Source organism: Carya illinoinensis, chromosome 3 (genome assembly GCF_018687715.1).
Source record: "Carya illinoinensis cultivar Pawnee chromosome 3, C.illinoinensisPawnee_v1, whole genome shotgun sequence".
Taxonomy (NCBI): Eukaryota; Viridiplantae; Streptophyta; class Magnoliopsida; order Fagales; family Juglandaceae; genus Carya; species Carya illinoinensis.
The window spans coordinates 6,002,440-6,019,044 of record NC_056754.1 but is presented as its reverse complement, the minus strand read 5'-3'; the positions used below and the strand labels follow the sequence as shown (position 1 = coordinate 6,019,044).

The window sequence follows — 16,605 nt, the reverse complement described above, 5'->3', positions numbered from 1 at the left end:
ATCAAGAGCATGCAGTCGGCGGTTAGCTTCAATAACAAATGGGTAATGATACTGACATAATATATTTTATAATAAAATAATGTTAGTTTAATAAGGTAGTTTATAAAAATATCATTTTAAAAAAATATTATTGTATAAAATATTATTAAAAAATAATGTATATTTATCATTTTTCTTAAACGAATTATACCATGAATATTTAATACCAAGTAGAGCCAAGCAGAGGAATAACCCATCAGCAGTGAACCCCTTCCAGTTCTTTAAAAAGCTGAACCGTTACTACCATTGAGAAGAACAGAGAAAAGGGAATGGAAGGAATGGCGAGACTGAAGAGAAAAAATGGGCAATAACATGGGGTGCGTTTGTGCAGGAACTGAAGAAGACAAGTTCCATAGCTGCACCAATGGCGCTGGTGACATTACTGCAATATCTTCTGCAAGTAGTATCTGTTATAATATGGTTGGACACCTTGGCCAACTTTCGCTCGCTAGTGTTGCCATTGCCACCTCTCTCACCAATGTTACCGGTTTTAGTCTTCTTGTAAGTCTTTCTTAATAGATTTATGGACTTAATTCATCTCATCAAATCGGTTCAGTAAGATAGGATTGTTTATTGCTTATAAACATGCCTAAGACCATGTCTACAGGCAATATGAGATTTATTCTTCAACACCCTCCTCACGTGCAGGCTAATATTTTTTTCTGATCCTTGTCACAGGATAAGTAGTGTGGAGCCCATTCATTCTGTGGTAGGTTCTGATACTATAAAGAAATTTATAAGGCTAACTCATCTCATAAAACTGGTTTAATAAGAGATGGTTGCTCATTGCTTATAAACGTGTCCAATACCTTGCCCACAGACAATGTGAGATTTATTCGTCAACACCCTCATTCATGTGTAGACTAATATTTTTTTTGTCCTTATCATGTGGTAAGTAGTGTGGGTCCTCGTTCCTCCTGTGGTAGGCTCTGATACAATGAAAAAATTCATGAGCCTAACTCATCTCATCAAACCGATTCAATAAGAAGAGTTACTCATTGTTTATAAATATGCTCAAGACCTTGTCCATAGACAATATTTGATTTATTTATTGGGCAACACTCAAACTCTCACCATCTTCACTTCTAAAAGAGGGTGGGTTACGTTTCATATATTTTCTTTTGGGCGGCAAAAATTCTTATTTTCAGGCAACATTAAAGGTGAAGCATTCTTGGTACTGAAGCTTCTCGTGGCAAGTGACCATGATCTAGTGGTCAATATTTAGCTCTACTTGCCTGACTTTAAGGTTTTGGGTTGTGTTATTTAACCCTTCGTCGCTTTGGGGGTTTCCAAATGCTGTCTTCGCAGCATATCAACTTGCAGTCTGGTTTTGTTATATAATATTATTCTTTTATTTATTTATAGAAATGTCATTGATTGAAATGTGTATTTTGTAAAAGATAAATTTGAATTTGAGAAGAGTATGGAAATCATTAATTCCTAAGTGAAAGGGGCTAGCAGCAAGAGAAAAGCGTAGTTTGTTAGATCTTGAGTCATCTTGTTCTCAAAGACAATACCATTGATAAACAGTCTGCACTCTTTTCTTCTTCTTCTTCTTCTTCCTTTTTGTAATTCCAAAAATCAGTTACTAATTAAACAATGAGCAATGATTGTTAGTTTGTAAGTACCGTATAATCACTTTGAAAATAAATAAATAAATATAAAATTCACATAAAAAATTAATTTTTTAATAAATCATATTATTTTTTAAAGAGAGTATACGAAATTTATACACTCCATAACTGTTCCTTAAACAATTGCTGGCCTTGGTAAACAACAAAATAGAAGCTGGTGACCCTTGTGGTTGCGAAAAGGTATGTAGTAATTAAGATGTACTATTTGATCGTGTTTTATATTTCGAGCAGTCGGGATTGGCTGGTGGGTTGGAAACTCTATGTGGGCAAGCTTATGGAGCAGAGCAATTTCAAAAACTTGGAACCTATATTTACCAAAGTTTTGAATACCGTACCGGATGTCGTACCGGTCAAGGCACTGTAATGAAATATTTCGATACCGGTACCGTTTTGTGTACCGTTTCGGAATAATATTTCGCTACCGGTACCGTTTCGGAATAGTTTATACCTGAATAAATTATATATATATATATATATATATAAGTATTAACTGTATTCCAAAATAATAACAAAATAAGTCATAAACTCAATATTTCTCAATACAAGTCTTAAGTTTTAAGTTACAAACTAAATAAGTTCTTAATCCAACTATTAAAATAAAATCACTCATCCTCATCAAAAAGACAATAAGGATCAAGATTCGACATGTTAATCAAAATATTTTCATTAATGTCACCACCATCATCAACATCAACATTATCAACGTTTTCCTCATTTAGTGAGATTAATGGCTCCTCAATACTTGCCCAATCCAAATCTTCTCCATCAAGAAGCTCAGATTCTTCACTCACGCATTCTTCCATCAAGTCAATATTTTCAAGATTGATTGGATTTAAAGCATCTCTTCCCTTTTTTATGCTCCTGTCAAAATAAAATCAAACATAATTGAAAATATTATATATATTTTCAAAAGTGAAAGACATTAATATTAAAAAAAATTTACCTCTCTCGCAGCTTCAAGTTATAACGAACAAATACTAAGTCATTCAAACGTTTATGTACTAATCTATTTCTCTTATTCGAATGAATAAAATCAAATGTACTCCAGTTTCTCTCACATCCAGTTGCACTACAACATTGACTTAGTACTCGAACAGCAAACCTTTGAAGCATCGGAACCTCGCAACCAAATTGCAACTATAACAATAATGCAATTATAAATTATTAATTAAATGTAAGTAAAATAAAATAAGATAAAATTTAAAGTACAAAGTCACACTATTTAATAAATGATATTAATAAATGATAATACCTGAATTAAGCTTATCACACTGGCGGATTGCTAAAGCATGTCCAAACTCACCTACTGCATTATTATACGAGTCAAGTTCTTCAATGATCTTGTCTTGATCATCAGGATCAAGTGCCATCTTCATAACACAACTGTTGAAGCCTTTTACAACATCATTTTTTTTTTAAAGCTGGGGCTATAGAAAATTCTAGGGTTAAGAAGACAACCCGCCGCATGTAATGGACTGTGAAGCTGCTTATCCCATCTAGAATCAATGATCCTGGTGAATGGACTGAATATACTAACTTTGTTATTACATCTTGCTTTTATGTTCTCTTTGGCTCTTTCCATTGTATCATACAAGTATCCCATTGCAGGCTTTTCATCCCCGTCAACAAGTCGTAGAACACGAACCAAAGGCTCACTAATTTTAACAATAAATTGACATTGAGCCCAAAACTCTTTATCTTCTAAAACAATCCCAGCTATCTCTTTCCCTATGATGCTTTTAGAATGGCTTGATGCAATCCATTTATCACAAGTAAACATTTGTCTCAGTTCTTTCTTAAACAAGAGCAAGCATTGGATACTTAAAAAATTTGTCGCAAACCTTGTAATTGCAGGATGACACAAATCATGACCTTTGGTGAACTCTTGTCTCATCAATGCCAAAACCCAACCATGGTTATAGATGAACTTTGTTATCTTTTTTGCCTTTTTTATAGTATCATCAATAAGGGGAAAATATCTTGGATCAGAAAAATTCTCCAACATCAAGTCTATGCAATGAGCTGCACAAGGGGACCAGTAGAAAGAGCCATACTTCTGCTGTAACTTTTTTCTTGCAGCTTTATAACTTGCATCATTGTTCGTTATGAACTGCACAAGATTCTCAGCTCTAATTTCTTGAACAACCTCATCAAAGATATTAAACAATGTTTCAGCATCTTTTCTAAGGCTAGATGTATCAACAAACTTCAAGAACATTGTACCTTTCGGACAATAAACTAAAAAGTTGATTATTGATTGTTGCCTCTGATTTGTCCAACCATCTGCCATTAGTGTACAACCGGTGTCATTTCAAACCTTCTTAATTTGTTACAAATAATCTTGAACCTCATTCACAGCCATCTTTAACAAATTTCCTCTCAACTCATATAAAGAATGACCCTTAAATCTTGGCCTGATAGCAGTCATGGCATCAATAGCTGGTTGAGAAAACTTGGATTGAGCCGCATTGAAAGGCAGATTAGAATCATACCACCAGCGTGCTACAACCATCTTTGCTTGTAAAAACATCTCATTCGAACACATAGAACTCTTAATTGAAGGTTGGGCCCCAGGAGTTGTTCTTGGAGCAAAAAATCTACTTAATTCCCTTACTGACTTTCCAGTTCCGGATTCTCCTGACTTCCCCTTACCCTTTGAAAGCTGAGACTGTCCCTCCATACTATTACTATCATCAATATCATCAGATGTTAAATCTATATCACCTCCAATTTCTGAGCTTATTTTTTTTTTCTTCTCTTTGCTTCTTTTCATTTCATCAAGCAACTCCTTCATTTGCTATTTTACATCTTCAGAGACTTTTTTACATGCCTCTACATTGCCTGGAATCCCAGCTAGATGATACTTCAATCGAGTGATCCCGCCACCTCTAATTACTTTATTACAGTATAAACATTCAGTATTATTTCTTGCCCCTGGCACTGCACGTGCATGGGCCCATGCTGGATCTTCTGATCTTACAGGAGCAAGTGTTGTAGATGTAGCACCGGTTGATTGACAACTAGACATTTTTATACTCCTATAAAACAACCTCATAATTCAACACTTATTCAAATTTAAGTGTTCAACACTTAATAGATTGAAACTTAACATAATTTATCAAATGGATTAAAAAATACTGCTGTCATTTGTAAATTAATTAGCCTCAATAAATTTAAGTTTCTATACATGCATGCATGCGTATATATATATATATATATAGAGAGAGAGAGAGAGAGAGAGAGAGAGAGAGAGAGAGAGAGAGAGAGAGAGAGAGAGAGAGAGAGAGAGAGAGAGAGAGAGAGAGAGAGAGAGAGAGAGAGAGAGAGAGAGAGAGAGAGAGAGAGAGAGAGAGAGAGAGAGAGAGATCCAACCTTTTCAAAGTCTAAGCTCCCTTCACAAACTATGCTGACAGAAGAAACGCTAGGATCATGACTGTGATCATGAGAGTGGTGATGATCATGATTTCTGCATATGAATACCAATATAACTGTTATAACTTATAGATTTATATAGTTATAAAACCTAAAAGAGTAACAATAATTTTTTTTTGTTATTTGATATTTAAATAACAAAATTAAACCTACTCTTTTTGTTTGTTTGCTGTAGTTTAGTCAACTATAATATCTGCTTTCTTTTTTTAACACGTACAGAGCTTTTCCTAAACATTCTTTTATATATTGGCATTGCATGCAAATATAAAATAGGCTAGCTTGATCCATCATAGAGATATTAACGATTGATTTTAGAAATAAATTTAATATTTAAATTATATTTTATAAGAATAATGTTAGATATAAATTATAATTCTAACACATGTAAATTTTGCACTCTTTTTTAAAAAAAAAAGATTTGTCATTAAAAAATAATTTGTTTTTAAATATCAAATTTATATACTTATTGCTAATTCTTATTGCTAAATCATGAAATATTATTTTTTTATTTCTTATAAAGATTAAAAAAAAAATTCAAGAAGTTAAAACTTGAAAATTAAAAATTTAAAATACCTTCATCATCAAATCCGAATGGCCAACCAAAACAATAGCAAATCAGCAAGTAAAATGGGACAAGCAAACCAGCAAGTGTACTGCATAGGCCAAGAAGAGAAGGAAAAAAAAATTACAGTGCCGGCAACAAGATCAGATCATCAAAGAAGAGAAAAAATAAATAAATAAGAGAAATAGGCCAAAATATAAAAAACAACTAATCAATTTAATGAGTAGTAATTATTAATTTATTATCTTTTTATCTATGCTATTGCTACCTGTAATGGAAAATTGGAGATGATGCAGATGGACTCCAGGAGGACGGGCTGCAGCTGCACGGCGCAAAAGAGAAAGCAATTCACCGGGAAGAGGAGAGTAAAGACTAAAAGTAAAAGCAACTAAAAGTAAACCTAAATGCCTAAATGACATAAATAATCTTGACCTTTCACATAAATTACAAAATTGCCATAATAATAAACCGGCTGAAACTTTCTTCAGAAATTCAAAATTGTGTACCGGCCGAAACACATATTCCGGCCGAAATCCGGAATACCAGCCGGTACAGTCCTGTACCGGCCGGTACACCCGGTATTTTGACCGGTACGAAATACATATTTTTCTGTACCGGTCTAGATACCGGTACGATATGTACCAGCCGGTACGGTACGGTATCAAAAACACTGATACTTACACTGTAATCATTTCTCTCATTCTAGTTTGTCCCCACCTCTGTGTTCTTTGGATTTTCATCGACAAATTTCTAATCCTTGTAGGCCAAGACCCGATAATATCGCTTGAACTTGAAGCTCGCAAATACTCTGTATGGCTCATTCCTGCACTGTTTGGCAGTGCAGTACTTAAACCACTCACTCTGTATTTCTAGTCACAAAGCTTGATTCTTCCTATGCTCTTTGGCTCATTTTTTGTTCTATGCTTCCGTATACTTGCATGTTGGACTCTTGTGTACAAATCGGAATTAGGGAGTCTTGGTGCAGCGCTAGCCTTCGGTTCGTCAACTTGGCTGAACGTGATAATACTCAGCTTTTATGTGATTTCTGTTAAAGTATCTACTGCAACCACATCAGATCCCTCAAGCTCCAGCTCTACAGATTGTGCACACAATGAGTGTCCAAGAAGTACCATTACCAATATGGCAAGAGTACCTCTTCAAGATCATGACAGCAAGCCTCTAGACAGCAAGCCTTGCAAATATGGAAGTTCACACTTAAGACAAGTCTTTGCAAGAATCATAGATCCTACAAAATCTGCTATATAACTCTGTAATCCCATTGATTCAGCAAATCAATGTTATTTATGTTAATTGTATTATTTGCTTCCTTGTATAGAAAATAATGTGCATCTCTCAAGAGTGTATCTTTTGATTCTTTTATTGACTTGTACAAACTATATAATGAATATACCATATACTGGTTTGGTGTGTTAGCCAAAACCATTTTTCTGTGATTTTGTTCATGGTATTAGAGCTGTATTCAGCTCACACTCATACATCCTGGTTCAATGGCTTCTCCAAATACTACTTCTGCTGCTCCTTTTGTTTTTCCATCCTTTACCCAATTAACTGGAGTTAAACTTGATGGAAACAACTACTTGCAATGGCTATCTCAACTGGTTCCTGTTATGAGAAGTCATGATATGATGGGCATTGTGGATGGTTCTGAACCATGCCCTACCACTTTGATCTCTGATGCTCAAGGCAAAGAGATTCCAAATCCAGCTTATGCTCTATGGATAAAGAAGGATCAATTCCTTCTCGGATGGATCAATATGACCCTATCTGAATCGGTGCTTTCCACAATTTATGGATTGCAAACTTCTCACCAAGTTTGGACTGCCCTTGCCAATCGATTTGCATCACAATCTAGATCTCGTGTCTCTCACCTAAAGAGACAATTGCAATGCCTTTCTCAAGGTACCAAATCATGTTCTGAATACCTGCAAAGTGCCAAAGTTCTAGCAGACCAACTTGCTGCAGTTGGTAAACCCACTGAGGATGAGGACTTAATTTCCTTCATTATTAGTGGGCTTAATCCTTCATTCAATGGATTTATCACTTCTTTCTCTCTTGCTACAAGAGACAATCCTCTAACATTTCTTGACTTTCAAGATGAGTTACTTAGTCATGAAATGCTCCTCAAACAACAAACTCCTTCTCCTGATCCAACAAACTTTGCTTTATTTATGCCAAAGTCCAACTCCTCACAACAAAACAGATTTCCTTGACGTAATGGAGCACCCCACTTCCACAAGAAAGGCAAAAATCCTCAAACATACAATTACCCTCCAAGAAATGGGCCCTTTAAACCCTCTGCAGGTTCAGCACCTAAGCCACCACAGTAAAATAATGCTCAAAGCTTCAACAACACTAGCAGGCCATCATGTCAAATTTGTGGATAAACCAGCCATACAGCTATTGATTGCTTTCATAGGTTGGATTATTCCTATCAAGGAAGGCATCCTCCTTCTCAGCTTGCTGCTATGGTGGCTCACACCAACCAAGTATTGGATGAACAACCTTGGTATGTTGATAGTGGTGCCAATGCGCACATCACCAATGACTTGGAGAACCTGACCATCCAGCAACCTTTTCAAGGTCATGACACAGTTACAGTTGGCGATGGAGCTGGAATTCCCATCCAAAACATTGGTTCTTCCGTCATTCACTCATCTACATCTCATTTTCATCTTAAAAATGTGTTGCATTGTCCACAGGCCTCGGCCAACTTGCTCTCTATTAATAAATTATATTCTGATAACAATTGCTATTTTGTCCTAACCTCTTTTCATTTCTTTGTGAAGGACAATCAGACAAGAGCCATACTCTTGGAAGGCAAAGTTGAGAATGGGTTGTATCCCTTGCGGTTTCAAGAATCTTTCTTAAAAAATAAGCATGTTTTTACTGCCTTTATTGGATTAAAGACCACTCTTCCAATGTGGCATTTTAGACTAGGACATTCCTCATTTGTACTAGTCTCTCGAATAATAAAAGATTATCATTTACCACTCTCTCATGCAAATGATAATGAGAAGTCCTTTTGTGATTCATGTCAGCTTGGTAAAAGTAAAAAGCTTCCATTTTCTACCTCTCACAGGATCTCTACTGCTCCTTTAGAATTAATTCATACAGATTTATGGACATCTCCTATCTCTTCTGTTAGTGGCTGCAAGTATTACATAATATTTGTGGATGACTTTTCATGCTACACTTGGTTTTATCCTCTTCGAACTAAAGCAAAAACATATGAGTATTTTGTTAAGTTCAAGACTCTTGTAGAAACTCAATTCTCATGTAAAATCAAAAAGTTGCAAACTGATGGAGGAGGGGAGTATAATTCACTTCAGTTTCAATCCTTTTTGACCCAAAATGGCATTATGCATCGTAAATATTGCCCCCACACCTCACAACAAAATGGATTGGCTGAAAGAAAACTCCGTCATATCCTTGAAACAGGTCTCACTCTTCTTGCCCATTCAGGTCTTTCAAACATCTATTGGGTTGATGCCTTCCTCACCTCTATCTACATCATCGACAGGCTGCCTATTGCTGTTCTTACCCACAAATCCCCGTATGAAAAACTCTTCAAAATTGCGCCTAATTATTCTGTACTCAGGGTCTTTGGTTGTAAATGTTTCCCTTTACTTCGGCCTTACACCACTCACAAGTTAGAATATTGGTCCAAAATCTGTATTTTTCTTGGCTACAGTCCTACTGGCTATCGTTGTCTTGATCCATTTTCAGGTAGAGTTTATCTCTCTAGACATGTCATTTTTTATGAAAGATCCTTTCCAGCAAAGGAACATGCTACATTGCAACTGCCATCCAAGATTAATGCTGCTGCTGATCATCCTTTTCAACTCTCTGTAAGTTTTCCTCCTGCTAATACCATTACCATTGATTCTGACAATTCTAGCACTGCATTACCTATCTCTCCTAACATCCATAACTCTCAATCTTTGAGTCCGTCATTGTCTCTTGATCCTTCCCCACCTTACTCAACCCCTACAGATGCTACTTTTGACCCATTACCACATCCTGTCACCAATTCTGCTCCTCACTTATCTGAACGAGCAGTTGAGGTACCAATTTCCCATCCAATGCAAACTAGGTCATGTACTGGTTCTCTTCAACCCAAATCATTCCCAGATTTCCAGCTTTATTACTCCACTAGATATCCTCTTCTTGCCTTACAAGCTCAATCTTCACCAGTTGAACCTACTTGTTTCTCCAAGGCCATTGCTGATCCATGCTGGAAAGATGCCATGTCTCAAGAGTTTGCTGCTCTTCTCTCCAATGACACATGGACACTTTGTCCAAGACCACCCCATCAAAATGTTATAAAAAATAAGTGGGTTTACAGAATCAAACAGCACTCCGATGGGTCCATAGACAGGTTCAAAGCACGCTTAGTTGCTAAGGGCTTTGAGCAACAACTTGGCATTGACTACACAGATATGTTTAGTCCAGTTGTTAAAGCATCTACCATTCGCATTGTGTTGGCCCTAGCAGTACATTTTCATTGGCCCATTAGACAACTTGATGTGTCTAATGCTTTCCTACATGGAACCTTAATGGAAGAAGTGTTCATGGAACAACCTCAAGGGTTTGTTGATGCTCAACACCTAGATTATGTTTGCAAATTTCATAAAGCAATCTATGGTTTAAAACAGGCCCCAAGAGCCTGGTTTCACTGCTTATCTTCCTCTTTACTTGATCTCGGGTTCACAGCATCCTTGGTTGACACATCCTTGTTTGTCTTTATTCAAGGGGAAATCAAGGTCTTCATGCTCATATATGTGGATGACATCATTGTTACTGGTACCCATAACTCTGTTATTTCCTCTCTGATTTCTTAGTTGCAGCAAAGGTTTCCTCTCAAGGGCTTGGGGCCACTTAGCTACTTTCTTGGTATTCAGGCCACACGATCAACTACTGGCCTACACCTCTGTTAATCTAAATACATTCACGATCTTTTGCACCGTACTCACATGATTGGAGCCAAACCAACCAACTCTCCTTGCCCATCTAGTTCCAAGTTGTCCAAATATGATGGGGATGTGCTTCCTGACCAATCTGAATATCGTCAAGTTGTTGGATCCTTGCAATATTGCATGTTGACACGACCCGACATTGCCTTTTCAGTTAACCAACTCTGTCAACATATGCATTGCCCCTCAACTACCCATTGGTCAGCTGTTAAACGTGTTCTAAGGTACCTAAAAGGCTCTAGTGATCATGGTCTCTTTTACTCTCCTGGCAGCCTTCATCTTCAAGCCTTTTGTGACTCCGATTGGGCAGGGAATCCAGATGACAGTCGTTCTACCTCTGGATTTGGTATTTTTCTTGGCAACTCTTTAGTCTCTTGGAGTGCCAAGAAGCAGGTGGTGGTGTCTCGGTCCAGCATAGAAGCTGAGTACCGAGGTATGGCCATCATTACTGCTGAATTGTTTTGGCTTCGCATGCTTTTTAAGGATCTTCATATCCCTCTCATACAGCCACCTATACTTTGGTGTGACAATGTTAGTGCCCTTGCCCTTGCCTCTAATCCGGTGTTTCATGCATGCACTAAACACATAGAGGTGACTATCACTTTATCTGTGAAAAAGTATTGAATGGTGACATTCTTCTAAAATTTATTTCGACTAATGATCAATTGGCTGATATTTTCACTAAGGGTTTCTCCTCTGCTAGATTCTCTCTTCTCAAGTCCAAGCTCTTGGTTCAACCTCTTCCCATTCGCTTGCGGGAGGATGTTAAAGTATCTACTGCAACCACATCAGATCCCTCAAGCTCCAGCTCTACAGATTGTGCACACAATGAGTGTCCAAGAAGTACCATTACCAATATGGCAAAAGTACCTCTTCAAGATCATAACAGCAAGCCTTGCAAATATGGAAGTTCACACTTAAGGCAAGTCTTTGCAAGAATCATGGATCCTACAAAATCTGCTATATAACTCTGTAATCCCATTGATTCAGCAAATCAATGTTATTCATGTTAATTGTATTATTTGCTTCCTTGTATAGAAAATAATGTGCATCTCTCAAGAGTGTATCTTTTGATTCTTTTATTGACTTGTACAAACTATATAATGAATATACAATATACTGGTTTGGTGTGTTAGCCAAAACCATTTTTCTGTGATTTTGTTCAATTTCTTTTTTAGCCTGTGAGAAAACCATGTCCCTTTCTCAAAAGATGCTTTACTTGGTGTCACAATATTCTATCGCTTGGCCATCCCTTCTTCTGTAACGGTTTGGTAATTTTCTCTTCTTTTTTCTGTCGAGAAATACGTCAATTTCTTCCATAAATTACTTGGTTTTCTCGCTAGTGATTAGTCTTTAATGGTGGTCATGTGAGGTGCTTATTTTGCTGTCTGGCTTGCAACCAAATAGGAGTGTTCATCCGGGCCGGATTTTTTCCGGCTCGGTCCGGAACCCGGATAACCGGATTCCGGTTCAGGTTTTCGGCCCGGATCAAATCCGGGCCGAAACCCGCATTACAAAATCCGGACCAATTCGGTCCGGATACGGTTCTGAAATCCGGGTTCCAGGTTTAAAACCCGGTACGCGGATTATATATATAAAACAAACCGGTTAACTTCAACCCTACCTCTCTCTCTCTCTCTCTCTCTCTCTCTCTCTCTCTCTCTCTCTCTCTCTCTCTCTCTCTCTCTCTCCCGTAAGCCGCTTCTTCTCTGTCTAACTTCCCTCTTTCTTCTAAGTCCCAGCCAGAGCAGCAGCTGCAGCACCGATCGACTCATCTTCCATGTTGCCGCCGTCACTCAATCTCACTCTGGGGCTCTGCTCACCGGAATTGCAGGCTAAAGACGAACACGGAAAATTCCGAACTTGAACTCGAATTCGACGATCCTTACCCTCCATTGCCCTTCTTCGTCACTTCCCAGGTCAGTTTATGATTCGTTTTGCAAGCATCTAACTTTCCCGGGTCAGTTCCCGGTTGCCTTTCCCGTGGTCATGGATTTGTGTCGGATCGGCTTCTTCAACGCGTTGTTAGTGCGTGAGTGGTCTATGGGTTGGCCAGATCTACCATTTCTTTTTTTTGTATTTTTGAGGATCTCCTCAAGAGCTTTTTTCTGTTCATGTAATGCCAGTTCTTTCCTTACTTCTTCATAGATTGTGTTAGTTTATAAGCACTATAACTACTTTGATCTTGAATTTACCCTTTTTTCTTTAAACCAGAAGTTGCTGTAGAAATGGGTTTGGCACTATCTCGATTCGTGAAGATACTTTTTGCAAGGAAAGAAATGAGGATTCTGATGGTAGACCGTAGGTCTTAACGCTGCTGGAAAAACCACCATCCGAGTTCATTCTGGAACCCGGATTTCGGGGTTGTAAAAACTTGGATTCATCCAGGTTTTGGCTCGGATTAAAACCTGGACTAATCCAGTCCGGAACCCGCTCCAGATTTTAGATCCGGATTCCGGGCCGGGTATACCCGGATATCCGATCTGATACCCGTTTGAACACCCCTACTAGATCCAAAGCTGGAGACTTCAGTGCTCTCTATATCTCTTACCTTTATATTCGACAAATTTAATTTTTCACAACTCGGGCTTATATGTTTGTTATTATGGTTTATCAGCCTTTCAGTTTCTACTCTGCCCTTCGCTGTAGCCTATGGATTGGGGGCTGCAACAAGGTACGCATTTTTTTAAATATGAATGATTCAAGTTTTACTTACATTAGCATAAACTTAACATAAAGCACCAACTATTTTGTAGTAACCGTATTTACAATGAACTGGGAGCTGGAAATCCACAAGCAGCTAGACTGACAATTTGGGCTATGATATTCCTTTCTGTTACAGAGGCAATAGTTGTGACGGTGACTCTCTTCAGTTGCCGCCATGTTTTGGGTTATGCTTACAGTGGGGAGAAGGAGGTTGTGAATTATATTGCAGCTATGACTCCTTTGATTTGTGTTTCAGTTTTTATGAACAGCTTACAGGCAGTTCTTTCAGGTTAGTTCCTTACCTATCTTTCAACAGATATGGAGCCCCACCATATAAATATGGAAACATGGACCATTGAAGGGATAATTTGCATCAATAAAGTAGTAAATTTAAGTACTCCTAAATTGTAGATGCATTAGGTTGGTGGTCATTTGTTATTTTCATTAGAGTTTATAATCTTCAGGTCATATACATGGTAACTACAATTAGTTGTAGCACTTGAAATTTCTGCAAAACCTTTACCTGTGAATATTCTTGAAAAGTTAAAAGCTATCTCCTTGTACAGGGGTTGCCAGAGGAAGCGGATGGCAGCATATAGGTGCCTACATTAATCTTCGTATTCGACTTTTAATAAAATATCTCATCTTATGTGAACTGTGTAACTAAATAACACTCATGGCCTTAAGGCATTTATAATTTTTAAAAGCCTGCTCTTTGAGGGGCTTTAGGCAACTGTAACATATCAAAACCTTGAAGACAAACTAATTATTCAGGTAAAAAGGCCGCCATTAAAACCTGTAAACTATAAATACACGGTCCTTGCTTAATTTCTATAGCTATGAATCCCATATTTTTCACCTTTTTCTTGTTAAGAGTTTTTATTTTCTGTGCAATATCATGAGCATAATGTTCTGTTCCCCTTGTAAATGTAAACAATCGAGCTGACAAGGTTAGATGCACCTTTTTAACTCACAGTACTTCGCGTGCAACATCGTGCATAGCATATATCTTTTTAATTATAATTTTGAATTCATTATTTTTAAAAATCATTATAACGGAAAATGATTATCCTACCATCTTCTTGCACTTTTTTGCAACTCTATACTAAATTAATAGTGGTTTGTTAAATTATAATTCATTTTTATTGAAGTAACATGCTTTTTAATGAAGTAACATGCTTAACTGATTGTAAAAGAATATTAAGAGAGTTGTAGGAGTTGAGGGGTACTGCGTGCAACAAAATATTTGTTTACAAAAAGAGTGACGATACTTGATTATATAAATACCGCCGTTTGTTTTTCTAACACTTTTTAACTCATCACATCTAATAATTAAATTTTTTTTAAATTTTTATACAAAATAAAATAAATAATTTAAATTTTTTAAAATATGAAACAAAGATAATATTAAAAAATATATATTATAATAATATTTTATTTAATTTTAATTTTTATCTTAACTTATTTCATTTAACTCATCTGCAAAAACAAACGAGGGTTCAAACCAAACTCAACTCATCTCAAACTAACTATTTATGGAACTTACTACTTTCTCAACTACTCATAAAAAAGTTAAACTCATCTCAATAAGACTCACAGAATATTACTATTTACAACTTAACTCAACTTATCTCAATATCCAAATATACATAGTAGGAGATTTTGATAGTAAATTGAGATGAGATGGGTTAAGATGAAAGTTAAAAATTAAAAAAAATATTGTTAAAATATTATATTTTAGTATTATAATTATTTTATAATTTGACAAAGTTGAATTGTTTATTATATTTTATATAAAAATTTAAAAAAATTATAATGAATAGATAAGATGAGATGAAAATCTAAACCTAGTCTAATGGTATACCATTATAACGCAACAAAATATGAATATTACGATTTCGTATGGTCTAAAATTGAGGATTTTGTTACTGTATATAATAGTCTTAAGGGTAGGGTGGCACTACTTCCACCCATTTTGGATGTCGCTTTAGTTCTCATTAGTATAATTTATCATGTTTTTTTTAATGTTTATTTTTTCTATATTTTTTAATAATTTTAATTTTTGAAACAAATCACATTAATACAAAAAACGATTCTTTTTAATCACTAAAGAAAAAATTAAAAAAAAAAATGCGTGCGACTTTCTCGGAGTCTCAATACAAAAGCATTTCCCTAATGAAAAAAGTTACTATGCTGCTCAATGGTTATTGTTTTATTTTACTGTGTAGAATTTTTTTTAGGAAAATGATAGGCCACCGTTGGCCCTATTTTATTTTATTTTTTAATTTTTTTTAATGATTAAGAAATTTTTTTATATTTTTTTAAAATGTTTAAAAGTATTAAAAAATAATTTAAAAAAAAAAACTAAAAAAAATCTTTTTCCCTAATGGTGGCCACCAACTGTGCTTGTAGCACCGTCTTTTTTTTAACTAATAATTAAGAAAATAATTTGTAGTGTATTGATATATTTTTTATATTTTTTAAAAATAATAAAAAATTATAAATAAAAATATTAAATTAAATAAATATTATTTTTATGCCAACGGTCACTTGCAGCTGTACAAGCAGTATTGCTAATGATTCCGCCAGTAATATTGCTGATTGATTGGTGTATATAATATTGATTGGTGTATATAATATTAATGATTTTATATTAAGGTAACGATAGACCAACACCTCATTCACAATTTATAAATAATTTTAAATATAATAATTTTTTTATTATATTTAAAGACATCACATCATAAAAAAAAAAAAATATTATTATTTTATTATATGATAGTATACAAGTGATTATTCAGAAGTAAGTAAGGTTATCATTTCACTTCCGTCTCATCATGATCCACCCCCAGAATATTCTCCTGGAAAATCATTTCGACCGATCGAGGTAGCTTCTTTCATTTCTCATCATCCTATCACTATTTTAATTAAAGATTATTTGTTATACTTTATTTCTAAATTTATCGTTGAGTGCCACGTCCGACGAAGAAGGAAGATAAAAAATAGGAGAGTAGATTTTTTCATCAGACAAATCTTGCGACTGCATTCAATACAAATTGAAATTTAAATCGAAATTTAAGTTAATTATTTATAATTATAACTAGGTGGGAGCAACGTGCAAAGCACGTTTGTCTAATTTTATGAAATGATTATTGTAAAAAATAATATATATTTTATAAAAATTATTGATGTCACTTAATAATTTAAGGCATATTGGAGAAAATAAAAAAATTAGTTT

General features: G+C 35.6%; 1 long non-coding RNA gene and 1 pseudogene across 1 annotated transcript; one reads left to right on the top strand and one right to left on the bottom strand.

Moving 5' to 3' along the window:
* Nucleotides 1-38: 38 nt before the first annotated feature.
* LOC122302483 lies at nt 39-14,034 on the top strand (annotated as a pseudogene).
* Nucleotides 5,045-5,996, bottom strand: LOC122302854. The gene is made up of 3 exons (XR_006240536.1): nt 5,936-5,996; nt 5,679-5,758; nt 5,045-5,139 (listed from the first exon to the last, which is right to left on the bottom strand). It is a non-coding gene; the product is annotated as an uncharacterized LOC122302854 (long non-coding RNA).
* Nucleotides 14,035-16,605: the final 2,571 nt, after the last annotated feature.